This window comes from Pan paniscus, chromosome 22 (assembly GCF_029289425.2).
Source record: "Pan paniscus chromosome 22, NHGRI_mPanPan1-v2.0_pri, whole genome shotgun sequence".
NCBI lineage: Eukaryota > Metazoa > Chordata > Mammalia > Primates > Hominidae > Pan > Pan paniscus.
In genome coordinates this window covers 33,385,253-33,413,239 of record NC_073271.2, presented here as the reverse complement: position 1 = coordinate 33,413,239, position 27,987 = coordinate 33,385,253, and the positions used below count along the sequence as shown (strand labels likewise).

The 27,987-nt window shown below is 45.5% G+C and overlaps 1 long non-coding RNA gene and 1 pseudogene across 1 annotated transcript in view; one reads left to right on the top strand and one right to left on the bottom strand.

The window, feature by feature from the left end:
- Positions 1-808: 808 nt before the first annotated feature.
- LOC129394965 (uncharacterized) overlaps positions 809-27,987 on the bottom strand; it is a 30,374-nt gene continuing 3,195 nt past the window's right edge. The window contains exons 2-3 of the long non-coding RNA XR_010111102.1: positions 16,338-16,536; positions 809-2,803 (exon numbers count right to left, since the gene is read on the bottom strand). This is a non-coding gene — a long non-coding RNA (uncharacterized LOC129394965). The remainder of the gene's footprint in view (positions 2,804-16,337; positions 16,537-27,987) is intronic.
- LOC129394964 (putative uncharacterized protein C5orf17) lies at positions 15,329-15,787 on the top strand (annotated as a pseudogene).

Below are 27,987 nucleotides of genomic sequence, written 5' to 3'. Positions count from 1 at the left end.
CACGTGTTATGGATCTGGCTGCCTAAGGCTTCCCCCAAGGGTCTGGGTGGGTGGGGAGAATCTTGCAGAGAAAGCCAAGGGTCACCACTCAAAGGCTGGGCTGCTGCAGAAGAGGGTGGGAAGTCGAGGCCTCCCTGAAGCCCAGGAATCAAGAGCATAGTGGACCACCATGTGCAGGTGTTCTCATGCAGGGGCCATCCCTCCCTTCCCAGGGGACAGCAGAACAGGGGGCCTCACTAGAGCTCTGTCCTGGGCTCGGTTGTCCAATTCAACCAAGTCTATGCTTCCCTCCCCCTCAACACGGTTTGATTGATGGATTGATTTTAGAGACAGGGTCTCACTCTATTGCCCAGGCTGAAGTGCTGTGGTGGGATCACGGCTTACTGCAGCCTCTAACTCCTGGGCTCAGCCTCCCACCTCAGCCTCCTGAGTAGCTGGGACTACAGGCATGTGCCACCACTTCTGGCTAATTTTTTTTAAACTTTTTTTGTAGAGACATTATCTCCAATTCCTGGACTCAAGCCATCCTCCCACCTTGGCCTCCCAAAGCTTCAGGATTATAGGCATGAGCCACCAATCTAAAACCCCAGCAGGGTGTTAGAACCTAGAACCTGCTGCAGCTTCCTCTCCAGTGATTAAGTGAGAACCGGTATAGAAGCCAATGGGCACAGGCTTAATCAGCCTCTGGTTATAGTCTTGTCCCATGGAGGGGAAGGGGGGCAGGCAAGAGAAAACCTTTTAACAATTATTTGTCTCCAGTTCACCACGGGTGGGACTTCTGTCCCTGAGAGCAAGGCTATGGGGCAGGTAAGGACCAAGGCACAACGTGAGATGTGCAGATGAGACAGAGAGGAATGGAAAGAAGCAGAACTAAAATCAGCAGAGGTGCCCAAACAGCACAGACTGACTGAGTGTCTTCACCTTCTTCATTGCTGGAGGCCAGTGTTCCTTACGCCGTGTTTTGAGGACCCTCATCACTTCGAGGGCTAGTTAAAGATTCAGACTCCGGCACTTGGTCCCAGGCATTCAATTCTATGGCCTTGGGGCCCTGCCGGGGAATCTGCCTTCTCAACAGGTCAGGAGATTTTGACTCACACCCAAGTTTGAAAACCCCTCGCTGTGGATAGAAACACTGGTGAGGTGGACTACAGAATGTTCGATTTATTCTTTTGCCTCTGAGCAAGATGGATTTTCCTAAAATAATTTCCCCACATTTCTGCAGTGATGGTGATGTGTATAGCCAGCATTCCACAGTTGTTAGTGAAGGTATTTCAGTCTATACCCGAAATACCTTTCCTCATTCCAGGAGCTGCCCCGAACAGCTGCGTAGTTCAGCAAAAGCCCACAAAGCTCTCTTTGGCTCCCAGTCATACCACCATCCCCCGACATTAGGGAAATGCTGTTTGTTTTGCTCAATTCCATGTATTCACGTTCTTGGACTCTATGAGTTGACTAATATCATAATCATTATGTTTAGAAATTGTAAATTCTGGAGTTTGAAAGATCACCAAGCCGGGTTTGGTGTGACAGTATCTGGATGTGCACCTCAGAGAACCCCTGCTCAGGACAAAGTGTCCCACACTTGGGAAGTGTGATGGCTACCATGAATATTACAAGGGAGGTCACCTGTTTCTGCAAAGCAGTTTTGCACTGGCCTTGAAAGAATCCTTTCTTTTAATTGCCTTTTGTTTTTTTTTGTTTGTTTGTTTTATTTTTTGAGATGGAGTTTCGCTCGTCACCCAGGCTGGAGTGCAATGGTGCGATCTCCGCTCACTGCAACCTCCGCCTCCTGGGTTCAAGCGATTCTCCAGCCTCAGCCTCCTGAGCAGCTGGGATTACAGGTGCCTGCCACCATGCCTGGCTAATTTTTGTATTTTTCGTAGAGACGGGATTTCACCATGTTGGCCAGGCTAGTCTTGAACTCCTGACCTCAGGTGATCTGCCTGCCTTGGCCTCCCAAAGTGCTGGGATTACAGGCACGAGCCACTGCGCCTGGCCTCTTTTAATTGCTTTTTTTAAAAAATGGCTTTATTGGCTGGGTGCAGTGGCTCATACCTGTAATCCCAGCATTTTGGGAGGCCAAGGTGGGCGGATCACCTGAGGTCAGGAGTTTGAGACCAGCCTGACCAATATGGTGAAACCCCGTCTCTACGAAAAATACAAAAAAATTAGCTGAGTGTGGTGGCACATGCCTGTAATCTCAGCTACTCGGGAGGCTGAGGCATGAGAATCGCTTGAACCTTGGAGGCAGAGGTTGCAGTGAGCCGAGATCGTGCCATTGCACTCCAGCCTGGGTGATGGAGTGAGACATTGTCTCAAAAAAAAAAAAAAAAAAAGAATAAATAAAATGATTACAAACAGCTTTATTGAGGTCTAACTTACATACCATAAACGTCACTCATTGTGAGGGTACAGTGTGATAGGTTTCCGTGAACTGACGCACTTAGCAACCATCACAGTCCAGTTTCCCAATATTCCCATCCACCCCCAAAAGTTCCCCTTGCTCCTTTGAGGTCACTCCTGTTCCCACCCGCAGCTCCAGGCAACCATTGATCATTCTGTGCCTCGATTTGATCAGCCACAACATTGATCAGCCATTCTGTCTCTATAGTTTTGCCTTTTCTAGAAATTTCATACACATGGAATCATTGACTATGTCTTCTGTGTCTGACTTCTCTCAGTTAGCAAAATGTCTCTGAGATTCATCCATGCTGTTGCGTAGATCAGTAGTTTATTCTCTCAATAGCAGGGGCATATTCCACGGGGGGATCATTTTCATGTCTTGATTTGCTCTCTTAACTCTCTGAAATGAAACAAAATGTTTTTACATTGGCATCGCTGGAAGTTTCCTATGACTAGAAATTCTAACCTTAGACAATTTCTTGCTGTTTCAGTGTTACGAGCTGAGGGGAAAACTGCACAGCATCTCAATTGTGTAGGCTGCTGGCAAAGAGGAGAGGACAGTTTTCTTACTGTGGCTGGTTTGTATTCTTAGATTTTAATGAATAATACCTATTTTTCAGTGAAAAATCATTGACTATCAGTTTTAAAAGATATAGTTTTTTCTGTTTGTTTGTTTTGTTGGGGTTTTTTTGTTTGCTTGTTTGTTTGTTTTTGAGATGGAGTTTCTCTCTTGTTGCCCAGCCTGGAGTGCAATGGCATGATCTCGGCTTACTACAACCTCTGCTTCCTGGGTTCAAGCGATTCTCCTGCCTCAGCCTCCCGAGTAGCTGAGATTACAGGCATGTGCCACCACACCCAGCTAATTTTTCTATTTTTAGTAGAGACGGGGTTTCACCATGTTGGTCAGGCTGGTCTCGAACTCCTGACCTTAGGTGATCCGCCCACCTTGGCCTCCCAAAATGCTGGGATTACAGGTGTGAGCCACTGCGCCCAGCCAATAAAGCCGTTTTTAAAAAAAAAGCAATTAAAAGAGGCCGGGCTCAGTGGCTCCTGCCTCTAATCTCTGCCACTAGTAGAGACGAGATTTCACCACACTGGCCAGGCTGGTCTCGAACTCCTGATGTCAGGTGATCCACCAGCCTCGGCCTCCCAAAGTGTTGGGATTACAGGTATGAGCCACCACGCCCAGCCTAAAAGATATAGTTATTTATGCAACATGCTAGTGTCATTTACCAGGGAACCATTATAATATGCCTATGAGCTTCATCACAACTTTATATGTATTTTACCATGAGATTGATGTAAAACCAAGTGACCTGTTGCAAACATAACAACTATCTGAGGCACTCACTTTTTACAGTTACCTTAATTCTTGGGTTCAGAGTACTGGGCTGTAGCTTTTAAACCTGAGAAAAACGTGATATTCTGTGAATGCACTCCATGCATCTATTTCAGAGTGGACATTCTCTGGTTCAAATATCTTCGTGTGCATGCTGCTTTGGAAACACTTTCTCAGCTTCCGAGGCATTCTCCAAACACTTCCTGACATAGCCAAGATTCCAGGATATTTGCAGAAGAGTGGCAGCTCCTCTCCCCACGATCCATTTCCGGCTGCACAGCTGAGAGGCCCAAAGTGGAAAGAGCAGCTAATGGCCTGGAGAATGTAGTTCATGGGCCCCGGAGTTCTTTATTTTTAACAGTGTGATTAAATAATATTTGTGACAGCACAGGAAATTAGACACATGTCTACTAAGTGCTTCTTTTGAAAAGGGCACAATTCCAGGGTTTAAAGCAATGATTTGTGTGTTTCATTCATTAAAAAGAAATTCCAGCATCAGATGTGTGCTGGGTGTCGTAGGAGATGGGAAGTTGAGCAGTTCTTGTTTTCAAGGAATTTACAACCTACAAGAGAAGATATGCCTCTGGCATTATTCCTTAGGTGACTTTTGTATTGCCGATGGACTCTGGAAATCTAAATGTTCTTTCACTGGTTTGTTGTGGCTTGCTAGGTAAAAATGCTTTCTGCCTTATTCTGGAGATAGAAATCTTTTGCTTCACCAGAATATGCTTCTTTCCAATCACGAAAGAGTGAGTTAGCTGGATCCGGTGGTTTTCTGTGGGTGCATCTAAGCACTTCTGCAGCTTCTGAGATCTTTCATCTTAACCTTGATGATATGAAACATCTGTAACCATCATAAAGAGGACATGGGATGTTCACAAATAACCCTGTTCCAGGAGCGAGAACAACCTGGGTGCTGAGTCTGGCTTTGCTGCTAATTAGCGGGGACCTTCTGTATACTTTGACTTCCCTAAGCCTTGAGTGTTTCGTCTGGAAAAGGAGGACGCGTGTGTCAATAAGTCTCAGGTTCCTTTTAGCAAGAAAATTCCATGAGGCCTTTTTCACTGAGGACACAAATCTCTGGCAAGAGTCCCTTGCTTCATAATGACAGTTAGGTGACCCTGTTGAGGATTGATGGTGTTTCTATTCTTCAGGCATTGTACATCTTTTCTTTCCTTGTGTTTGTAATGGAGCAAAGTAAGAAACAAGTCACTGATATTTATTAAAGTTTAAAACATTGTTTTTCACTGTGCAGTTATGAGAAAATTAATGTTCATATTTCTTCAACATACATATTCCTATTTACCATGAAAATAAGAAAATCAAGTCATTAAGGTAGGCAAATTAGAAATGGAACTTTTGGGCTGGGCGCGGTGGCTCACGTGTGTAATCCCAGCACTTTGGGAGGCCGAGGCAGGTGGATCACGAGGTCAGGAGATCAAGACTATCCTGGCTAACACGGTGAAACCCCTTCTCTATTAAAAATATAAAAAATTAGCTGGGCGTAGTGGCGGGTGCCTGTAGTCCCAGCTACTCAGGAGGCTGAGGCAGGAGAATGGTGTGAACCCAGGAGGCAGAGCTTGCAGCAAGCCGAGATCGCACCACTGCACTCCAGCCTGGGCGACAGAGCAAGACTCTGTCTCAAAAAAAAAAAAAAAAAAAGAAAGAAAGAAATGGAACTTTTGGGTTCTAGTGCCATTTCTTCCATTCTCTTTCAACCTCCAATCCCAAGACTACAAATAGGAAAGGTGATAACAGAGGTTGCACCATATCCATGTCCCAATATCTTGCTGCTCTTCAATGAACGAAGGATAAAATCCCTGTCTTCACAGTGTGCAAAGGGTTTTTTGTCCACCTTCTATATTTTAAAGATTAATTTCTTAGAGATATTCTAAGATATCTAAGATATTCTAAGATAAAAGCTACCATAAGGTCTTTATGAAGAACAAAGGATGGCAAGACACCAAAAACAAAAAATAAAGGCAGAGATTCAGTGTTTATCCTGCTTTCTCTAGGCACAATGCCAAGCCATTGCACATAGGAAACTCTGGCCCACTTTGATAAAATATGAATAAAATTCAAATATCAGGTCTTGGAAAGATCTGTAAATGTTCGTTTTGATTTAAAAAATATCTTTTAGTCAGTTTTTTAAAGGTGTAGCAAAAATTCACTTAAAGTTTAGATATAACATTAGTAAAGTTTAGGTGTTCAGTCAAATCTCCAACTGGTTAGCCACAGAAAGTGTGATGATTATTTACTTGGAAAAGGTAGACTGTGAGTTTCTTAAGAAAAAGAAAAAGAAAACAGTCCCTTCTGAATGTGATGAAGGCTTGGGAATAAAGGCCAGTGTTCCAGAGAAGCAACTGTCCAGTACCCTGTCTAGTGTTCCAGTGACAGGCTACAATTTGGCAGCATGAGTGTGAGCTGGATTAAAGATGAGATCGTCAATTTGATGAGCAGAGTTTTACAAATCTGGATGTAACCAATATAAATGTAAGTTTCAAGCAAAGTGTTGAGACTATATCTGGCTGCAAATGGCAGAAAACCCAAAATGACAGCAGCTTAAACATGATAGAAGTGGTTTCTCCAAGCAGCCTGGTGCAGGTATAAAGGGTGCCTCAATCAACAGGAACCCAGGCTCTTTCCACCTTGTTGCACCCCTAAGCATTACCTATGGGCCAAGATGGCTCCTCAAGTCCCGTATAGGAAGCAAAAAGATAGAAGGCAGAGGAAAACAAGGCCCCTCTATTTAAGGACACTTCCCAGAAGTGGCAAATACAACCCCCACTTACATCCCATTGACTAGAATTTAGTCACATGGTTACAATGGGATGTAAGTAGATGCACAAAAGGCTGGAATTCTGGCAGAGGTTGGGATTCTTGATTCTGGCTGCTCTGTGCTCAGTTAGAAATTGAGGTTCCATTATTGTAGAACAATGCGTCTGTGTAATAAAGAATTTGACCTTGCCCAAAGAGAGGTCCATCCTTTGCCTTCAGCTTCTGGTAGGTAATCTCTCAGCCCTTGGAAAATCATGCTCGATAGGAGTATCTTTGTTTAGATTGGGAGCTGGCCACACCAGGAAGTCTAACAGTGTGATTTAGGGAGGGGGTTGGGGTCACGTCATATTAGCTCAACATCCAGAGGGGCTGGAGGCTGCGATCAACCACATGGGAAATCAATCATTACTACACAATGGAACCCCAGTAAAAACTCTAAGCTTGGGTGGGCTTCCCTGGTGGGCAAACTCCACATGTGTTGTCCACGTTAATGCCAGGAAAGTGGCACTATCCATGGCTTCCCAGGGAGAAAACAATGGAAGCTCTGTGATGGGTTCTTTCCTGGACTCTACCCTATGTTCTTCTTCTCTTTTTTTTTCTTTTTTGAGATGGAGTCTCGCTCTGTCACCCAGGCTGGAGTGAAGTAGCACGATCTCGGCTCACTGCAACCTCCACCTCCTGGGTTCAAGCGATTCTCCTGCCTCAGACACCTAAGTAGCTGGGATTACAGATGCGCAACACCACGCCTGACTAATTTTTGTATTTTTAGTAGAGACGGGGTTTCACCATGTTGGTCAGGCTGGTCTCGAACTCCTGACCTCGTGATCCGCCAGCCTCAGCCTCCCAAAGTGCTGGGATTACAGGCATGAGCCACCGCGCCCAGCCCCCTCGGCTGATTTTAATCTGTATCCTTTTGCTGTAATAAACTGTAACCATGAGTACACCAGGTTTCAGAGAGTTCTGTGAGTCTTTCTAGTGAATTATCAAAACTGAGAGTGGTTTTGGGAATCCCCCATACTTTTTTTTTTTTTTTTGAGACGGAGTCTCGCTCCGTTGTCCAGGCTGGAGTGCAGTGGCGTGATCTCGGCTCACTGCAAGCTCCGCCTCCCAGGTTCACGCCATTCTCCTGCCTCATCCTCCTGAGTAGCTGGGACTACAGACGCCTGCTACCATGCCCGGCTAATTTTCTGTATTTTTAGTAGAGATGGGGTTTCACTGTATTAACCAAGATGGTCTTGATCTCCTGACTTTGTGATCCATCCATCTTGGCCTCCCAAAGTGCTGGGATTACAGGCATGAGCCACCGCGCCCGGCCGGAATCCCCCATACTTTTAATTGTTCTCAGGAGTGAGGGTGAGCATGTGTAGACTATGCTCACCTTAACTTCATAATGCCCCAACCATTTTCTTATAACAGTACACTGGGGTGAAAGGACAAAGCTGATCGTGGCCAGAGGCTCGACGCTGTTCCAGGGCTTACTTGTCTGCCCTGGAAATTGAGGACCCCAGTATCTGAATACACACGTAACTCATTCAAGATATGCCAGGATTCTGCTATAGAAGAGGAGGAGAAAAGCAAACTGCCACAGCTTGCCCTCTTAGCCGCCTGATATCCATACACATCTCTCCTCCCACACATGGTACATATTCATACCCTTACCAAGGGCAACAACTTCAGAGTCCCACCAATGCACTTCCTCCAGCTTGAAGTCCTGCACCCTGGGGTGGTGTTCAGAGCTCTCCATAAGTCTAGAAGGGCTCTTTGTAGGCTGGAGACCCACGAACTGAAAGAAAAGTTACCTTCCCCAACATGTTTGCCTCTGGACTGGCTCTCAATGTCTAGCAGAGAATTGGACATGTAAAGCCCTTTGTAAAACATTGAGACCTCAGTAAAACCTTTACTTGGAATACAGAAGCCATTGGGTTTTTCAGTCCAGCAAGGCCCCAAATTACCAGCTTATCACTCAAATTTGCTTGCAAGTGGCAGGCAGAGAGGGCTCCTTTGCCAAAACGATGTTTTTCATTCGGTTGACAGACTGGCTGGCTTTCCTCAAGTTCACCTTTCTTTTGGATTTTGCAGGAAGTGGCAGGAAGAAGCTGACTGTGCCCAAAATTCTGATCTTCCAACCATTTCCTCCTGACTCTCAGCCTTGGTCAGCATATAGTATGCCTTCTAAAGTAACCCTGGAAACATGCCACCAAATGTCCCATTGCCATGTCCTAATGATCATCATTTTTCCTACCTGCAATATATGAGTCCCGGGCATGTCATTGCTAAGTCAGTGCCACAACCTAGGTTCTGCAACATACATTTTCCCACTTCCAGATACCAGATTTTGTCCTGGTTAGGACTGGAGGTAGCTGCGAGTGTCTGAAATTACAAAATAACAGTCGCTCAAGCAAGATGAAGTGTATAAGTTGCCAATTGCTGCTGTAGCCAATGACCACAAACCTAGTAGCTTAAAACAACACAAATGTATTATCCTTCAGCTCTAGAGTTCAGAACTCTAAAATGAGAGTTGAGGAACTAAAATCAAGGTGTGGGCCAAGCTGAGTTCTTTCTGGAGGCTCCAGGGGAGAGCATGTTTCCTTGCCTTTTCCAGGGTGTTGCAGTGCCTGCATTCTTTCTTGATCTCTGGGCCTGCCTCCATATTCAAGGTGCCTCACTTCAACCTTGGCCACTCCTGTCATCACAGGTTGTTTTTCTGTCTCTGATCTTCCTGCTTATCTCATATAAGGACCCTTATGATGACTTTGAGCCCACCCAGAATAACTAGGATCATCCAGGCTAACCCCCGCCCCCGTCTCAAGGTCCTCAAGCACATCTGCAAAGTCCCTTTCCCCAGGTCAAGCAATATATTCAACTATTTCTAGGGGCAAGGATGTGGGTATCTTTTTCGGGGAAGGAGGGAAGTATTATTCTGTCTACCCCGCAAGATAGCTGTTTGTTTCTCTCTTAAATAAATATAGGCAGCTGGGGCCAGGACAGAGGGTACCTGGAAGTGCTCGGCCTCCTTCTGCCTTGTCCCTCATCCCTCTACAATCCTAGTAAGTAGCTTCTGCCTCAAGGCCCCAGAAGACTACGCAGACTCAGGCCAGTGCATCCAAATACTAACCAGCAAGTGGGAAGAATGGGAGGAAAGAAGGACTTGCACACCCTCTTTTTTTTTTTTTTTTGAGATGGAGTCTTGCTCTGTCACCCAGGCTGGAGTGCAGTAGCGAAATCTCAGCTCATGTAACCTCCGCCTCCCAGGTTCAAGAGATTCTCCTGCCTTAGCCTCCCAAGTATCTGGGATTACAGTTGCACACCACCACGCCCAGCTAATTTTTGTATTTTTAGTAGAGACGGGGTTTCACCATGTTGGTCAGGCTGGTCTCGAACTCCTGACCTCAGGTGATCTGCCTGCCTCGGCCTCTCAAAGTGCTGGGATTGCAAGTGTGAGCCACCGCCCGGTTTGCACCCTCTCTTGAAGGGCACCTCCCAAGAGTTGCACGCTAGGTTTCCATTAACAGCCCACATGGCCACCTCTAGCTGCACAGGTGGTGAAGAAATGCAAAGTTTCTTCAGAGCAGTCACATGTCCGTCCAGCTAAAAAGTTGAGGTTTAGGTCGGGCGTGGTGGCTCACGCATGTAATCCCAGCACTTTGGGAGGCTAAGATGGATGGATCACCTGAGGTCAGGAGTTCGAGGCCAGCCTGGCCAACATAGTGAAACCCTGTCTCTACTAAAAGTATTAGAAATACAAAAATTAGCTGGGCGTAGTGGCAGGCACCTGTAACCCAGCTGCTTGGGAGGCTAAGACAGGAGAATCTCTTGAACCCGGGAGGCGGAGGTTGCAGTGAGCCAAGATGGCGCCACTGCACTCCAGCCTGGGCAACAAAGAACAAAACTCTGTCTCAAAAAAAAAGTTGAGGTTTCTGCTATCACAGAGGAAGGGGAGGACATATAGGGGGAGACATCTAACAGAATGTCTAGAGTCCCTGACCTGATCTCTAAAATTATATGTACATTTTCAGGCGGGGATTCAATGCAAACATGTGAAATTTCAGAAAGCAGACAGGTCTACCTAACTGTCACTCATCTTGTGCAGATCTTTGACAGAATTCAACAAGCATCCTTTGTGTAGCCCCCAGACTAATGCTGTTCCCTTAAAAAAGTGGGGAGAGAGAGAAAAAAGGACCTCACATTAAACACCCTTCAGGGAAAAACATGAAATGGAAGTTTACTAATTCCAAAAGTAAATAGAGGGGTTTTTCCTCCTGAAGCTCAGAATACACCAAATTACCTACCGCCGATCAGCGAATGGATAATTTGGGTGTGATGGCTGGGGTGTATCCCAGAGTGGAGTGAGGCTCCAGGGCGCGGGGAACCAGGAAGCAGGGACTCTTTCCTACACTGACCATTAAGTTTCACGAAGTCCCTGTGAGTGTATCTGATGGGAATGGGGATTTGGGTGGGACATGGAACCCTGACCCCTCACCTACAGGTGGAGCCTCTCTCGCTGTCGCAGCACAGGTCCATTCAGTGACTGAGTCACACTGGGGCTAGCCGCTACGTTGTTTTCTATTGTCCCACTTCTTTTTATCCTACTTTGCCACCATGGGCATTGCCCACTCACCATGGTCTGTTGTTGAGATTACTACAAACATTTGCCAACTGGAATGTGTGGTGAGCTGCTACCCTCTACCACATGCTGCACGCTGCAGGCAATGTGCAGGGTCTTTCTAAACGCAAAGGTGATCATTTAATGTTACGGGTTGCATTGTGTTTTGTGTTCCCTTAAAAAACACATGTTGGGGCCAGGCATGGTGGCCCATGCCTGTAATCCTAGCACTTTGGGAGACCGAGGCAGAAGGATCGATTAAGCTCAGGAGTTTGAGACCAGCCCAGGCAACAAGGCAAAACCCCACCTACAAAAATACAAAAATTAGCTGGGCATGGTGGCTCATGCCTGTGGTCGCAGCTTTTTGGGAGGCTGACGCAGGAGGATTGCTTGAGCCCAGGAGTTTGAGGCTGCAGTGAGCTGTGATCGTGCCACTGCACTCCAGCCTAGGTGACAGAGTGAGACTCTGTCTCAAAAATAAATAAATAAATAAATAAACAATAGAAATTAATTTCTCACAGTTTTAGAGGCTGGGAAGTCCCAGATCCTGGCACTGGCAGGTTGGGGCCTGGTCTCTGTGCTTCTGAGATGGTCTCGAATGCTGCATCCTCTGGAGTGGAGAAGCGTCATGTCCTCACATGGCAGAAGAGCAGAGGCAAGCAGACCCATGCCCCAAAGCCCTTGTTATAGCAGCATCGGGCCCATCAAGCCCCACCTCCCAACACTGTTGCACTGGGGATTAAGTTTCCAACATTCGAATGTTGGAGAGGCCACATTCAAACCATAGCACCTTCCATGTACCTCCATAGCTCTCTGTATGTAGAGGAATGAACCACTATCGAGGAGAAATTTGGGCATAGGAGGAAAACTTTGGAGAATGGCAATAACCCACTCAGAATTCACTCATCATGGTTCAGACCGAGAGAAATTTTTTAAATAATGAGTGAAGAAATCAGACCCAAGACAGAGGAAAATATCCTATGACAAAATAAGCCCACGACATGTTCAAAAGAGGAGAGAGACCATGTGCTCTATGAGTCTCTTAGTTATGAGATAGGTGTACTCATAGCGGGCTGAGTGTTGGCCTCCCCAAAAGATACGTCCTCTTAGAACCTGTGCATGTGACCTCATTTGAAAAAAGTTCTCTGCAGGTGTAATGAAGGATTTTGAGATGAGATCATCCTCGATTATCTGGGTGGATCCAAAATCCAATGGCAAGTGTTCTAATAAGAGGAAAAAAAGGAGCCAGGCGCAGTGGCTCACACTTGTAAACCCAGCACTTTGGGAGGCCAAGGTGGGCAGATCATGAGGTCGGGAGTTCGAGACCAGCCTGGCCAACATAGTGAAACCCCGTCTTTACCAAAAATACAAAAAATTAGACGGGCATGTTGGTGGGCGCCTGTAATCCCAGCTACTCGGGAGGCTAAGGCAGGAGAATCGCTTGAACCCAGGACGCAGAGCCTGCAGTGAGCCGAGATGGTGCCATTGTACTCCAGCCTGGGTGACAGTGTGAGACTCCGCCTCAAAAAAAACAAAAAAAGAAGAGGAGGAAAAAGGAGAAGACACACAGAGGAGAAGCAGATGTGATAACCGAAGTCGAGATTGTACTGATCTATCAACGAGCTAAAGGACGCCAAGGGCTGCCGGCAGCCAGCAGAAGCCAGTACAGAGGCATGGGACGGATTCTCCTGCAGACACTCCAGGGGGAAGCAGCCCTGCCAACACCTTAAAATTGGACTCTTCTGGTTCCCAGGATTGTAACAGTATAAATTTCTATTGCTGTAAGGCACCAATTTTGTGATAATTTGTTACAGCAGTTCTAGGAAGCTAGTACAGCACCCTAAAGTAACTAAGGAGAAAACTAGACTTGGCCATTGTTGGAATGAAAGTATCTCCGCAATCACCCACCCCTGCTGCACTCTGGAGCCAGCTAAGGCCTAGCTGGTGTGGGGTGTCCTGCAAGCAGCAGTGATGTCAACACCCGAGGAAGGCCAGGGCTGGGACTCTGTGCACAAGTAGGAGGGGTGCAGGGTCTTGGGAGGGGCTAGTAAGAGACTAACTCCCCCCAACACTTTGATGCTTACAGCAACTCTTCACACTCTACTGGAATTACTTGTTCGGTCATCTCTCTTCCCTTCTGGGCTGTAAACTACATGAGGGGAAGATTGTACCTGTTTTGTTCCCTGGTGAGTCTTCAGGATTCAGTACCATATATAATTGACACCAAGCAAATAGATGTGCAATGACTGACCAAAGAAATGTATCATATCTTTTGTTGTTGTTGTTAGACCAAGTCTTGCTCTGCTGCCCAGGCTGGAGTGCAGTGGCATGGTCTCGGCTCACTGCAGCCTCCGCCTCCCGGGTTCAAGTGATTTTCCTGCCTCAGCCTCCCAAGTAGCTGGAACTACAGGTGTGTGCCACCACGTCCGGCTAATTTATTGTATTTTTAGTAGAGAAAGGGTTTCACCATATTGGCCAGGCTGGTCTCAAACTCCTGACCTCAAATGATCCACCCACCTCAGCCTTTCTAAGTGCTAGGATTACAGGTGTGAGCCACCATGCCCGGCTTGAAAAATACCTTTTTTAAATCCCTGTAAATTGTATAATAAACACCTCTATCACAATTTCCGGCCCCAACTTTTATTTTAAGTTTCAAACGTAGATAGGAGCTGGAAAAAATGTACAATGAACAGGCACCACCCAGATTCTAGAATAAATGTTTTGCTATGTTTGCTGTATCACATATCTACCTATCCACCAATCTATCTAATAAAACATTTTGCCCTCAGTTAGGGTTAATATCGAAACACCTCAGGTAAACCAAGAAGAGCTCCATGATAATATAGAAAATAAACCAATGGGGCCGGGCATGGTGGCTCACGCCTGTAATCCCAACAGTTTGGGAGGCAGAGGAGGGTAGATCACCTGAGGTGAGGAGTTCAAGACTAGCCTGGCCTACATGGTGAAACTCCGTCTCTACAAAAAATACAAAAATTAGCCAGGCATGGTGGCGTGTGCCTGTAATCCCAGCCACTCGGGAGGCTGAGGCGGGTGGCGGAGGGGTGTCACTTGAACCCAGGAGGTGGAGGTTTCGGTGAGCCGAGATTGCGCCACTACACTCCAGCCTGGGTGACAAAGTGAGACTCCATCTCAAAAAAAAAAAAAAAAAAAAAAAGAAAGAAAGAAAATAAATCAATGGGACCATAACTGACATGAACTAAGCATACCTCACCTGGAGGACCCGTCCCTAGGGCCCACGCCTTGGCCCACTCAGACAGGATCAGGGAGTAAGCCTGGCTGGATCTGGAGCCAAAATGAGGACCTTCCCTAAGGGCCTGTGGCATCACTTGACATCTTCTTGCCACATGGGACTCCTGGAATTCCAGGAAATCCCAATAAACAGAAGCCCAGGATAACGGGCTGTTGGGAGTGGTGGAAGAAAGAGATTTGGTGCAGCCACAACTGATGAATCCCTGGCAGCCACCAAGAGCTGGTTGCTGAGGAGTCCACCATGCTCCAGCATGGTGTCTGCTGCCTGGATGGGCCTGCCTCTTCTTCCTGCAGGGCCAGCGCACACGCTATGCACTGCGGCTCCTGCAGCTGATACGGGCGCCAGAGTGGGGACCTGGCCACTGTCATGGTTCAACCACGGTTAGTTCCATTCCCTGAAACGTTCTTAGGCGTTCCTGCAGTGGCAGCAAGTCAAGTGAATGTTGATGTATTTTACAAAGGCTTGCCCTATTCTTTGCAGTTATTAGCTTTACCCCATAACAGTGGTCCCCAACCTTTTTGGCACGAGGGACTGGTTTCATGGAAGACATTTTTTTCCATGGACAGGGCAGGGGAATGGGTTTGGAATGATTCAAGTGGATTACATTTATTGGGCACTTTACTTCTATTATTATTACATTGTAATAATATATAATGAAATAATTACACAACTCGCTATAATGTAGAATCAGTGGGAGCCCTGAGCTTGTTTTCCTGAAACTAGATGGTCCCATTCAGAGGTGACAGCGTGCTGGAAGTCCGCACCGCCCTCGCTCGCTCTCAGCGCCTCCTCTGCATGGGCTCCCACTTTGGCAGCACCTGAGGAGCCCTTCAGCCCACCGCTGCACTGTGGGAGCCCCTTTCTGGGCTGGCCAAGGCCGGAGCCCACTCCCTCAGCTTGCAGGGAGGTGTGGAGGGAGAGGCGTGAGCAGGAACCGGGGCTGCGTGCGGCGCCTGCGGGCCAGCTGGGGTTCTGTGTGGGTGTGGGCTTGGCAGGCCCCACACTCGGAAGCAGCTGGCTGGCCCTGCTGGCCCCGGGCCAGCAGCTGCGGAGGGTGTACTGGGTCCCCCAGCAGTGCCAGCCCACCGGCGCTGCGCTCGATTTCTCGCCGGGCCTTAGCTGCCTTCCCGCAGGGCAGGCCTCGGGACTGCAACCCGCCATGCCTGAGCCTTCTCCCGCCTCCGTGGGTTCCTGTGTGGCCCAAGCCTCCCCGACGAGCACCGCCCCCTGCTCCACCGCGGCCAGTCCTATCGACCACCCAAGGCCTGAGGAGTGCGAGTGCATGGCGCGAGACTGGCAGGCAGCTCCAACTGCAGCCCCGGTGTGGGATCCACTGGGTGAAGCCAGCTAGGCTCCTGAGTCTGGTGGGGACGTGGAGAACCTTTATGTCTAGCTCAGGGATTGTAAATACACCAATCGGCACTCTGTATCTAGCTCAAGGTTTGTAAACACACCAATCAGCACCCTGTGTCTAGCCCAGGGTTTGTGAGTGCACCAATCGACACTCTGTATCTAGCTGCTCTGGTGGGGCCTTGAAGAACCTTTGTGTCCATACTCTGTATCTAACTAATCTGATGGGGACGTGGAGAACCTTTGTATCTAGCTCAGGGATTGTACACGCACCAGTCAGCCCCCTGTCAAAACAGGCCATTTGGCTCTACCCATCAGCAGGATGTGGGTGGGGCCAGATAAGAATAAAAGCAGGCTGCCCGCGCCAGCAGCGGCAACCCGCTCGGGTCCCTTTCCACACTGTGGAAACTTTGTTCTTTCGCTCTTTGCAATAAATCTTGATACTGCTCACTCTTTGGGTCCACACTGCTTTTATAAGCTGTAACACTCAGCACGAAGATCTGCAGCTTCACTCCTGAAGCCAGCGAGACCACGAGCCCACCAGGAGGAACGAGCTACTCCAGACGCGCTGCCTTAAGAGCTGTAACACTCACCGCGAAGGTCTGCAGCTTCACTCCTGAGCCAGCGAGACCGCGAACCCACCAGAAGGAAGAAACTCCGAACACATCCGAACATCAGAAGGAACAAACTCCAGACGCGCCACCTTAAGAGCTGTAACACTCACCGCGAGGGTCTGCGGCTTCATTCTTGAAGTCAGTGAGACCAAGAACCCACCAATTCCGGACACACCATCTGGGGGTGGCAGAGACAGAGACAGATCATCAGGCACTAGATTCTCATAAGGAGCGTGCATCCTAGATCCCTCACACGTGCAGTTCACAATAGGGTTCATGCTCCTATGAGACTCTACGGCCGCGGCTGATCTGACAGGAGGCAGAGCTCAGGCGCTAACGCCAGCGATGGGGAGTGGCTGTAAATATAGATGAAGCTTTGCCGGCCCACCTGCTGCTCAGCTGCTCACCTCCTGCTGTGCCGCCGGTTCCTAACCAGTCGGCATCTGTAGGGGGGATGAAAGGGGGGCGGGAGGGGTGGGGACCCCTGCCATTACACACGTTTGGAGGACTTGTTTTTGGCAAGTTCAGGCTACAGTTCTTATACTTTTTTAGTGGATTAAACTTTAGAATTTGGAATAACTTCAGTCCACAAACTCTCAGGACGTGCTGGCGCATTGTTGATGTGCTTCAAGAGGTTTACAGTCAGCACAGGGCAGGACCCCCATCGCAAACGACGCCCCACACTGGGACAGGCAAGGAGAAAGCAAACGCACAAACCAGAAAAGTGGACATGTGTTGCCACACGTTAGCTCTGAATTATTGCTAGGCTGTGAGAATGAAATGAAGGTAATAAATAAAATGTGTGGTTTCCACAAGCTTTCCTTCTCTTATTGCCTCTTAAATATTGAAACTGTTTGTGATGTAGTATTCGTTGATTTGCCTATTGACATAACTTAGATGTCTCCCCTATAAATGGTAAGAAGACTATTAGGAAACTGGTAAATTGACTTTGTATATGTAACTCAACTGAAAACAACTCCATCCTGGGTTGAGTTAGGAAAGCCAATTCATCTGTGTTTGGTTTAAGGTTATTTACTTTGGTTTCTGGGCTGGGCATGGTGGCTCATGCTTGTAATCCCAGCACTTTGGGAGGCTAAGGTGGGAAAATTGTTGAGCCCAGAAGTTAAAGACTAGCCTGGGCAGGCTGGGCGCTGTGGCTCACGCCAGTAATCCCAGCACTTTGGGAGGCTGAGGCAGGCGGATCATGAGGTCAGGAGATCAACACCATCCTGGCTAACACGGTGAAACCCCATCTCTACTAAAAATACAAAAAATCAGCCGGGCGTGGTAGCAGGTGCCTGTAGTCCCAGCTACTCGGGAGGCTGAGGCAGGAGAATGGTGTGAACCTGGGAGGTGGAGTTTGCAGTGAGCCGAGATCGTGCCACTGCACTATAGCCTGGGCAACAGAGCAAGACTCCATCTCAAAAAAAAAAAAAAAATAGCCTGGGCAACATAGCAGAGCCCTGTTTCTACAAATAATAAAAAAATCAGACAACCATGATAGTGTACTCCTACAGTCCCAGCTGCTTGGGAGACTGAAGCAGGAGGATCACTTGAGCCCAGGAGGCTGAGGCTGCATTGAGCCTTGTTCATGCCAATGCACTCCAGCCTGGGTGACAGAAAGAGACCCTGTCTCAAAAATAATAGTAATAACAAAATAAAATAAAAAATAAATTGGTTTCTGGCTCTTGCAGTTGAAATAATGCTAATGCTGCTCTTGTCAATTTCCTTTCACTTTTTTTAAATTTAATAGGAAATATTTTTAACTTGAATAGTAAATACTTTCATTTACTGGCAAATAGTTTTGAAATAATGCATATCTGTGAGAAGAGCAAAAACCGAACATAAGGGCCAGGCGTGGTGGCTCATGCCTGTAATCCCAGCACTATGGGAGTTCAAAACCAGCCTGGCCACGATGGTGAAATCCCATCTCTACTAAAAATACAAAAATTAGCTGGGTGTGGTGGCAGGCACCTGTAGTTCCAGCTACTTGGGAGGCTGAGGCAGGAGAATTGCTTGAACCTGGGAGGCGGAGGTTGCAGTGAGCCGAGATGGCTCTATTGCACACCAGCATGGATGACAGAGTGAGACTTCATCTCAAAAAAAAAAAAGAAAAAGAAAGAAAAGAAAAGAAAAAAAAGGAAACTTTATAGTATTAGCTTTTAGGTCTATGATCCATTTCAAGTTAATGTTTGTATATGGTGTCAAGTAACAGGCAAGGTTCATTTTTTCCCGTATGGATATCCAGTTGTTCCAGCACCAGTTGTTGAAAAGGCTTTCCTGTCCCTGTGGAATTGCCTTGGCACCTTTGCTGAAAGTCATATATGATTTTTGTTGACCATATGTATACGGTTTTATTTCTGGACTCCCTAATCTGTTCCATTGATCTGCTTATCTCTCTTTAAGCATCGATCCTTGTTGTTTTATGCTAGGTCTTAAAGTCAGGCAGTGTAAATCCTCCCGCTGTGCTCTACTTTTTCAAAATGTGTTGGCTGTTATAGGATCTTTGCATTATCATGCAAGTGTTTAAATTTTTAAACCAAAAACTGGGATTATAGAATGCAATTGCATTGAGGGAGAGATGGCATCTTGAGTCTTGTACTCCATAAACATGGAATGTTTCTTCTCCATTTATCAGACCTTCTTGTATTTTCTTTCAGCATAAACATGTTTTCAGTGACTGCCTAATATCTTGTTGATTTGAAGGTGTAATGTATCCGACCATGTCCATTTTGCCAATTAGATTGTTTCCACTTTTTCATTATTAATAATTTGCCGTGAATACCATGGTGTTTTTATTAGTCTGTCCTCATGCTGATAATAAAGACATACCTGAGACTGGGTAATTTATAAAGGAAAGAGGTTTAGTGGACTCACGGTTCTGCATGGCTTGGGAGGCCTCACAATCATGGCAGAAGACAAATGAAGAACAAAGTCATGTCTTACATGGCGGCAGGCAAGAGATCTTGTGTAGGGGAACTCCACTTTATAAAGCCATCAGATCTTGTGAGACTTATTCACTATCATGAGAACAGCACGGGAAAAACCTGCCCTCATGATTCAGTTACCTCCCACCGGGTCCCTTCCATGACACGTGGGGATTATTACAAGTCAAAGTGAGATTTGGGTGGGGACACAGAGCCAAACCATATCAGTGTTTAAAAATGTTTTTTCCTCAAATTTAGGATTACTTGATTGCTGGGAAATTTTTTTTCCAAATTTAGGATTAATCTTTACATAGATTCCCAGCAGTCAAATTACTGGGCCAAAGAATATAAACATTTTAAAGGCGTTGGTATATATTTCCAAATTTATTTCTACATGTGTTGTACCATTCACATTGCTATCATCAATGAATGAAATGCCTGTTTCACCACATAGCTGCCAATATTTAGTATTTTTTGCTAATTTAATCTGTGAAGTAGAAGATTTCTACTAGAATTTCTTTTATTTCAATTGAAGTGAAACATTTTCCCATATGTCTGCTAACTACTTGATTTCCTCTTTTGCAAACTGTTATTCATGTCCTGTGTCTTAGAGTTCTTATTATAGATGTGAATGTTATCCCCTCTGGTAGTCAAAATTCTAAGAATGACCCCCAATGACCTTCTTCTTTCTATAATCCCCTCCCTTTGAGTGAGGGTGGAAGCTGTGGATATGATGAAATATCACTCCCAAGATTATGTTACCTGGCATGGTTAATCTTCAAATAGGGAGATTTTCTAGGTGGGCCTAATCTAATATCATTAGCCTTTTAAATGCAGAAAATGTTCTCTGTCTGGCAGCAGAAAGGGCAAAGAGATTCAAAGCACAAGAAGGATTTGATGCACCATGGCTGGCTTTGATGATGGAGGGGCTCTGCCCACTGATCAGAGAGACGTCTTTAAAAGCTGAGAGTGGTCCCTGCTGACAGTCAGCGAGGGCACGTGACTGGAGTCCTACAACCACAAGGAACTGAATTCTGCCAGTCACCTCAATGAGCTTTCAAGTAGGTGCTTCCCAGAGCCTCCAGGTAATAGCCCAGCCAGGCAGACACCTTGATTTCAACCCTGTTTGACCCTGAGCAGAGAATCCAGTTGAACCCACAGAACTGTGAGCTAATCAGTGGGTGTTGTTTCGCATCTCTACATTTATAGTTATTTATTACACGGCTGTAGAAAACTAACTCATCCTCTGTGGTCAAAATGTGAACTTCTCTTGTCATGTTTGTTGTATATATTTCCCAAAATGTTCTTTCCTTTTCTCTGGGGGGGCGGGGGGGACAGCGTTTCGCTCTTGTTGCCCAGGCTGGAATGCAATGGCGCGATCTCGACTCATCGCAGCCTCCACCTCCCGGGTTCAAGTGATTCTCCCCTCTCAGCCTCCCGAGTAGGTGGGGTTACAGGCATGCGCCACCACACCCGGCTAATTTTGTATTTTTGGTAGAGACAGGGTTTCTCCATGTTGGTCAGGCTGGTCTCAAACTCCCAACCTCAGGTGATCCACCTGCCTTGGCCTCCCAAAGTGCTGGGATTATAGGCATGAGCCACTGCACCCAGCAGTTCTTTCCTTCTTATTATGGGTTTCCCCACTGATGTATAGGAAAATTTTCTATATAATAAATTGACTTTTTTCTTTCTTTTTTTTTTTTTTTTTTTTTGAGACATGATCTTGCTTTGTGGCCCAGGCTGGGCCCAGGCCCAGTGATACGATCACGGTTCACTGCAGCCTCGACCTCCCCGACTCAAGTGATCCTCTGGCCTCAGCTTTCTGCGTAGCTGGGACTACAGGCACACGCCGCCATGCCTGGCTAATTTTTGTATTTTTTACATAGGGGTCTCACTACGTTGCCCAACTCCTGGGCTCAAGTGATCCTCCCACCTCAGCATCCCAAAGTGCTGGGATTACAGGCATGAGCCACTGCATCCAGCTGTGGCTATGTTTTTCCTTTGTGATGTTTCTTTTTTGTTTTGTTTGTTTTTTGTTTTTGTTTTTGTTTTGAGACTCAGTCTCGCACTGTCACCCGGGCTGGAGTGCACTGGCGCGATCTCGGCTCACTGCAACCTCCGCCTCCCGGGTTCAAGCAATTCTCCTACCTCAACCTCCCAAGTAGCTGGGATTACAGGCACATGCAGCCATGCCCAGCTAATTTTTGTATTTTCAGTAGAGATGGGGTTTCACCATCTTGGCCAGGCTGGTCTCAAACTCCTGACCTTGTGATCCGCCCACCTCGGCCTCCCAAAGTGCTGGAATTACAGGCGTGAGCCACTGCACCTGGCCTCCTTTGTGATGTTTCTATCAGTCATGTAGAAAGTCTTCCTACCTCTACCCCACTGAAGTTTTAACAATTCCATTGTATTTCTCTTTTCTGTGTGGTTTAATTTTTAAAATTAAATTTTTTTTAAATTAGCTAAAACATTTACATGGATACAGAGTCAAAATTCTATGACATAACATGCAGAGATGTCTTGCTTCTCTTCCTGTCTCCCTGCCCTATTCTGTCTTTTCCCCTTCGGTAATCATTTGATCTGGTCACCTACTGCCGCATCACAAACCACCTCAAAACTCAGTGGCTTAGGACAATGGCCACTGTATCATTTTTCACAATTCTACTGGTGGACTGTGGCTCAGCTGAGTGGTCCTTTTGCCGGTCTCACTTTGTGTCGTTCACGTGACTGCAGTTTTATGGCAGTGGAGTGGAAATCCCGAGATGGCTTCATGTGTATGTTGGGTCCTTGTGGACATGGCAGGAGGGCCATTCTTGGTGGCTACGCTGGGGGAGCTGGGGTTTTCTCTCTCTCTCTCCCACCCCTTCTTTCTCCACATTGTTCAGGGCCTCTCCTCTTTGTGGTCCTTCAACAGTGTCTCCATCAGGGTCACTGGGCTCCTTACATCATACTCAGCCCTCCCAGCATGTAAAAGCAGAAGTTGCCAGGCCAGGCCTTTTCTTTTTCGAAATAGGGTCTTGCTCCGTCATCCAGGCTGGAATGTGGTGGTGTAATCATAGGTCACTGCAGCCTCAAACTCCTGGGCTCAAGCAATCCTCCCACCTCAGCCTCCTGAGTAGCTGGGATTACAGGCGCATGCCACTGTGACCAGCTAATTAAAAAAATTTTTTTGTTGTTGTTGTAGAGATAGGTCTCACTGGGTTGCCCATGCTGGTCTCAAAATCCTGACCTCAAGCGATCCTCCCACCTTGGCTCATAGTTTCGGGACTACAGGCACGAGCCACTGTGCCAGGCCTGTTGCCAGGCCTTTTTAAGATTTAGGTGCAGAGGCTGGGTGCGGTGGCTCATGCCTGTAATCCCAGCACTTTGGGAGGCTGAGGCAGGGGGATAACCTGAGGTTGGGAGTTCGAGACCAGCCCGACCAACATGGAGAAACCCCATCTCTACTAAAAATACAAAAGCAGCAGAGCATGGTGGCGCATGCCTATAATCCTAGCCACTCGGGAGGCTGAGGCAAGAGAATTGCTTGAACCCGGGAGGTGGAGGTTGCGGTGAGCTGAGATCACGCCATTGCACTCCAGCCTGGGCGACAAGAGCAAAACTCTGTTAAAAAAAAAAAAAAGATTTACGTGCAGAACTCTCACTGCCTTCCACTGGCTAAAATGAGTCCCAGGTGCCACTCTCTGTATGACACGTCCTAGGCTCCTCCTCCTCCCCCTGCCCCCCACCGGTTCATCTCTTTTGAGATTTGTTCTGGCTATTCTCCCTTATTTATTATTCCGAATAAATTTTATAATCAACCTGCCTGGCTCCATAAATAAATTAATATTTTTGTTAGTGTTAATTTAAATATATAAATTAAGCAGAGGAGACTTAACATTTTTATGATGTTACACTTTCCTATCCAAGATAATGGTATATTTGCCTTCTGTTCAAATCTACTGTGACGTCTCATGCAAGACTTTAGTAGTTTTTCTCATATAAGTGTTCCATACTTTTCATTAAGTCTGTGCCTTAACTTGTTTCATTATTTCCTGAACTCTTTAATCTAACTAGGTCTTTTCTTCTTTCTCTTCCTTTTTTTTTTTTTTTTGATATATGCTGTTATGGTAAAATCTAAATGAATTTTTCTTCTAAATAGCATTTAGTGTAATATCATTTACTGAGTAATCCCCTGTTCTTTATAGATTTGCAATGCCTCTTTTATCATTTATTGAAATTTCATAAACAACTTGAATATATATAATAAAAAATAAATAGGCCGGGCGTGGTGGCTCACACCTGTAATCCCAGCACTTTGGGAGGATGAGGCGGGCAGATCATCACAAGGTCAGAAGATAGAGACTATCCTGGCTAACACGGTGAAACCCCGTCTGTACTAAAAATACAAAAAATTAGCCAGGCGTGGTGGCTGCGCCTGTAGTCCCAGCTACTCGGGAGGCTGAGGCAGGAGAATCCCTTGAACCCGGGAGGCCGAGGTTGCAGTGAGCCGAGATCGTGCCACTGCACTCCAGCCTGGGTGACAGAGTGAGACTCCGTCTCAAAAATAAATAAATAAATAAATAAATAAATAAATAAATAAATAATCCTATACATAATATGTTGGGATCTGTTCTGAATGACCTGTCCTATCCAATTGCTCTTATGTCAGGATGATGCTCTTTTAATTCTTACAGTTATATTTTATGCCTAGTAAAAACCTTTCTCCTACAATTAGCTCTTTAAAGAGATGTCATTTCAAAATACTTATTTTTTTCAGAAGAATTTTAACAGAATTTCATTGAATTTCCTCATGAAAATTTTTATTAGGATATTGAGAGTAATTAGCTCTAAAAATTAATTGTATACAACTGGACATTTTAAAATAGATTTTCTATTCAGAAATACTGTAAATCTCTATTTTGCCATATTTCACATTTCTTAATTCAGCCTTATAGCTTTTCTCATGTAACTAAAACATAGATCACATTCAAATTACTCCAAATATTTTATATTTTGATTGCAATTGAGAATACAGTCTGTATCTTCATTTTATTTTCTAACTGGTTGTTGCTGTTAAATCATAATGCCTATTGATTTTTGTATACGTAGGCTGTTTCAAAATTTACAGGCATACATATAGATGACCAAAAAAGTACCAGTCTTCATTTCTCTATAAATTAACCCAGTTTAGCTCCCCAGTAACCATTTCTGCTGAGGACAGGGGAGAAGAAAATCAGTCTCATTATTCAGTTGGAACCCAGCTGATAGCCAGTGTTTTAGAATTCTCTTTTCACATCCTCAGTCTCCTTCTTACCTTTCCCCAAAAGCATTCTACTTGGGATGGAGAGAGGCATATGGTTCAAAAATGCCATGTCCCTTGCCTATCTGCCAACGTCCCAGCTGGAGTGTCTCAAAATCCCATCTCTGCACAGGCAATAGCACACTAGAGGGACCGCTAGAAAGAGCCGGGACTCCCCCCTGGCTGACTCAGCCCATACCTCTAACTTTTGGGTTATTTTAATCATTTGATTCTTCTCTCTCGAGCTCCAAGTTTCCTGTCATGTTTTCTATTGCCCTGCGCATTTCTAACCCCAACTGGGACGTTGACTCCAAGCATGAAATACAGCTGGATCCCACCCCAGGAGCTACTTCTGCTCTTCTCATTCTATTCCCCTTCCTCTAGACCAAACCATGTTTCAGATCTTTGGCAAAGTGCTCTTCAACACACATTTTTTGCTTCAGGGTATAAACTTGATGGAGAGAGAGTTGAGGGGCACCTGCTGGGAATGACAAGGAATTTTAAAAATACTTCAGCTTAATATTTCAAAAATATTATCCTACTTTGTAAATTTATCTTCTCTTCTTTTGTTATGGAACTCAAGTGTATACAAAGGCAGAGTGAATGAGTGAATAAAACCTTTCCTCCTCCTCCTCCTGTACCCCTTCCCTCTTCCTCCATTTCCTCCCCTCCTTCTCCGCCCCTCCCCATCCTACTTTCTCCCCTCCCCCCTCCTCCTTCTCCACCCCTCATCCTCCTCTTTCTCCCCTCCCCCTCCTCCTCCTTCTCCCTCTTCCTCCTCCTAGAGTTATTTAGAAGCAAATCCCAGATAGCATATCATTTCACTCTGACCAAATTTCCAAACTTTTTCCAATAATTTTTCAGAGGATTCTTTTTTTACCTGTATCCCATAGGTTTTGGTGTGAAGCATTCATACTTTGTTATTTTTAGTCTAGTATCATATTTTTACTTGTTTCTTGACAAATAAGAAACAAATATTGTATTTTAATCACATTTTAATAAAAAATTTATATAAAATATAAAATTTATATATAAATTTTATTTTTATAAAATTCATTAAACATTTGTATATAAATTTTTATGTATGTTTATATTTTGAAATTCTATTTTATTTTCTAATTTTATTTATTTTATTTTATTTTAATTAATTTTTTTTTGAGATGGAATCTCACTCTGTCACCCAGGCTGGAGTACAGTGACGTGATCTCAGCTCACTACAACCTCTGCCTCCCAGGTTCAAGTGATCCTCTAGCCTCAGCTTCCCGGGGACCTGGGATTACAGGCCTGTGCCACCACGCCTGGCTAATTTTTGTATTTTTAGTACCGATGAGGTTTCACCATTTTGGCTAGGCTAATGTCGAACTCCTGACCTCAGATGATCCACACTCCTTGGCCTCCCAAAGTGCTGGGATTACAGGTGTGAGCCACCACACCTGGCTAATTTATCTTTAATTTAAATTTTATTTTAAAATTTTATTTTTATTTATATATAAATTTCATATATTATTTGTTTATAAAAAACAAAGATTGTATTTTTGTTTGTTTGTTTACAAAGAATGCTTCACATTTTGTTATTTGAGAAAGTGTGTCTTAACTGCCAAGTGGTGTAAGTTGTGGTAGTTAAGGTATCCAGGACATCCTTAATCAAACTTGTACATAATCAACATTGAGATGTTCTTAGTGGCCATACATGCAATTGTCTCAGTCCATTCATGCTGTTATAACAAAATACCACAGAGTGGGTAATTTCTAAACAATAGAAGTTCATTTCTCATAGTTCCGAAGGCTGGGAAGTTTAAGAACAAGGTACCAGCACGTTGTGTCTGGTTCCACTCTGCTTCCAAGATGGCGCCTTGAATGCTGAGTCCTCCAGAAGGGACAAATGCCATGTCCTCTCTTGGCAGAAGGGACAGAAGGGCAAAAGGACTAGCTAGCTCCCTTCCATTCCTTTTATAGGGCACTAATCCCATCTATGAGGATGGTGTTCTGGGTTGAATTGTTTCCCTGCCAAATTAAGGTCCTAGCCCTTGGTACTTCAGAATGTGACGGTATTTGGAAGTAGGGTCTTTACAAAGGTAATCAAGTTAAAAGGGGGTCATTAGTGGACCTTAATACAAGATGACTGGTGTATTTAGAAAAAGGGCAAGTTTGGAGTCAGACATTGATACAGAAAGAACATCACGTGAACATGAAGATACATTTTATTTTATTTTTTGAGACAGGGTCTTGCTCTGTCGCCCAGGCCAGAGTGCAGTGACATGATCTTGGCTCACTGCAACCTCTGCCTCCCAGGCTCAAGCGATCCTCCCACCTCAGCTTCCCAAGTAGCTAGGACTACAGGCATGCGTCACCACATCCAGCTAATTTTTATATTTTTGTAGAGATGGGGGGGTTTCGCCATGTTGCCCAGGCTAGTCTCGAACTCCTGGGCTCAAGGGATCCTCCTGCCTTGACCTCCCAAAGTGCTGGGATTACAGGTGTGAGCCACTGTGCCCAGCCATGAAGACACATTTTTTAAAGATAGAGTGAGGAGACATAAGAGGGCCACCTAAAAGCCAAGGAGAGAGAAGTGGAACAGATTCCTTCCTCACCGTCCTCAGAAGAACAACCCTGCTGACATCTTGATTTTGAACTTGCAGCCTCCAGAAGAGTGAAAGAATAAATTTCTGTTGTTTGAAGCCACCCAGTTTGTGGTACTTCGTTGTGGCAGCCCTAGCAAACTAAAGCATTATACTATTCTGCAATAGTTTTAATATTCTATCTTCACCATCAGTTGATACAATGACCCCCCATTCCTTTCTTTAAGATTGCCTTTGACTATGACATTGCACCTCTGCTGGATTTTCCCATTTGATTGGCAGTCTTTTGTCCAGTCTTTTGATTAAGATCATGAGCCCCCCATTGTTATGCACCCAGGCGTTTGTTGTGTGCATGTATGTAGCGCATTGATCAGCAATTGCCTATATGAACTCTGGAGTCAGAATTGGTGGCTGCCACTTAGTTGCTATATGACCTTGGGCAAGTACATTAATCTTTCTGTGCCTGTCTTCCCTTTTGTAAGGTGAGGAAATAGTAATTTTTCCTGTATCATAAGATTGTCTTGAGGGTTATTATGAGGGTTATTATGAAACTAGCATAACTGGATTGTTGAGGTTAGGTTGCCAGAAGGCAGAATACGAGATGGAGATTTAACATGCAGGAAGTTTATTGGGGAGATGCTCTCGGGATCAACAGGCGCACAGGGTTTGGGTGTAGGAAGCAGGATTCAATGCGGAGCGTAGTGGTTTAAAATATGTCCTCAAATTCTTTGACCCTCCCTTCCAAAGGTAGAGCTAAATTCCCCTTCCCAAATGGAATTAGTGGGATTTAGTGACTGTCTTCTAATGAAGAGAAGAAAAGTAGATGTCCTTCAGATACTTGG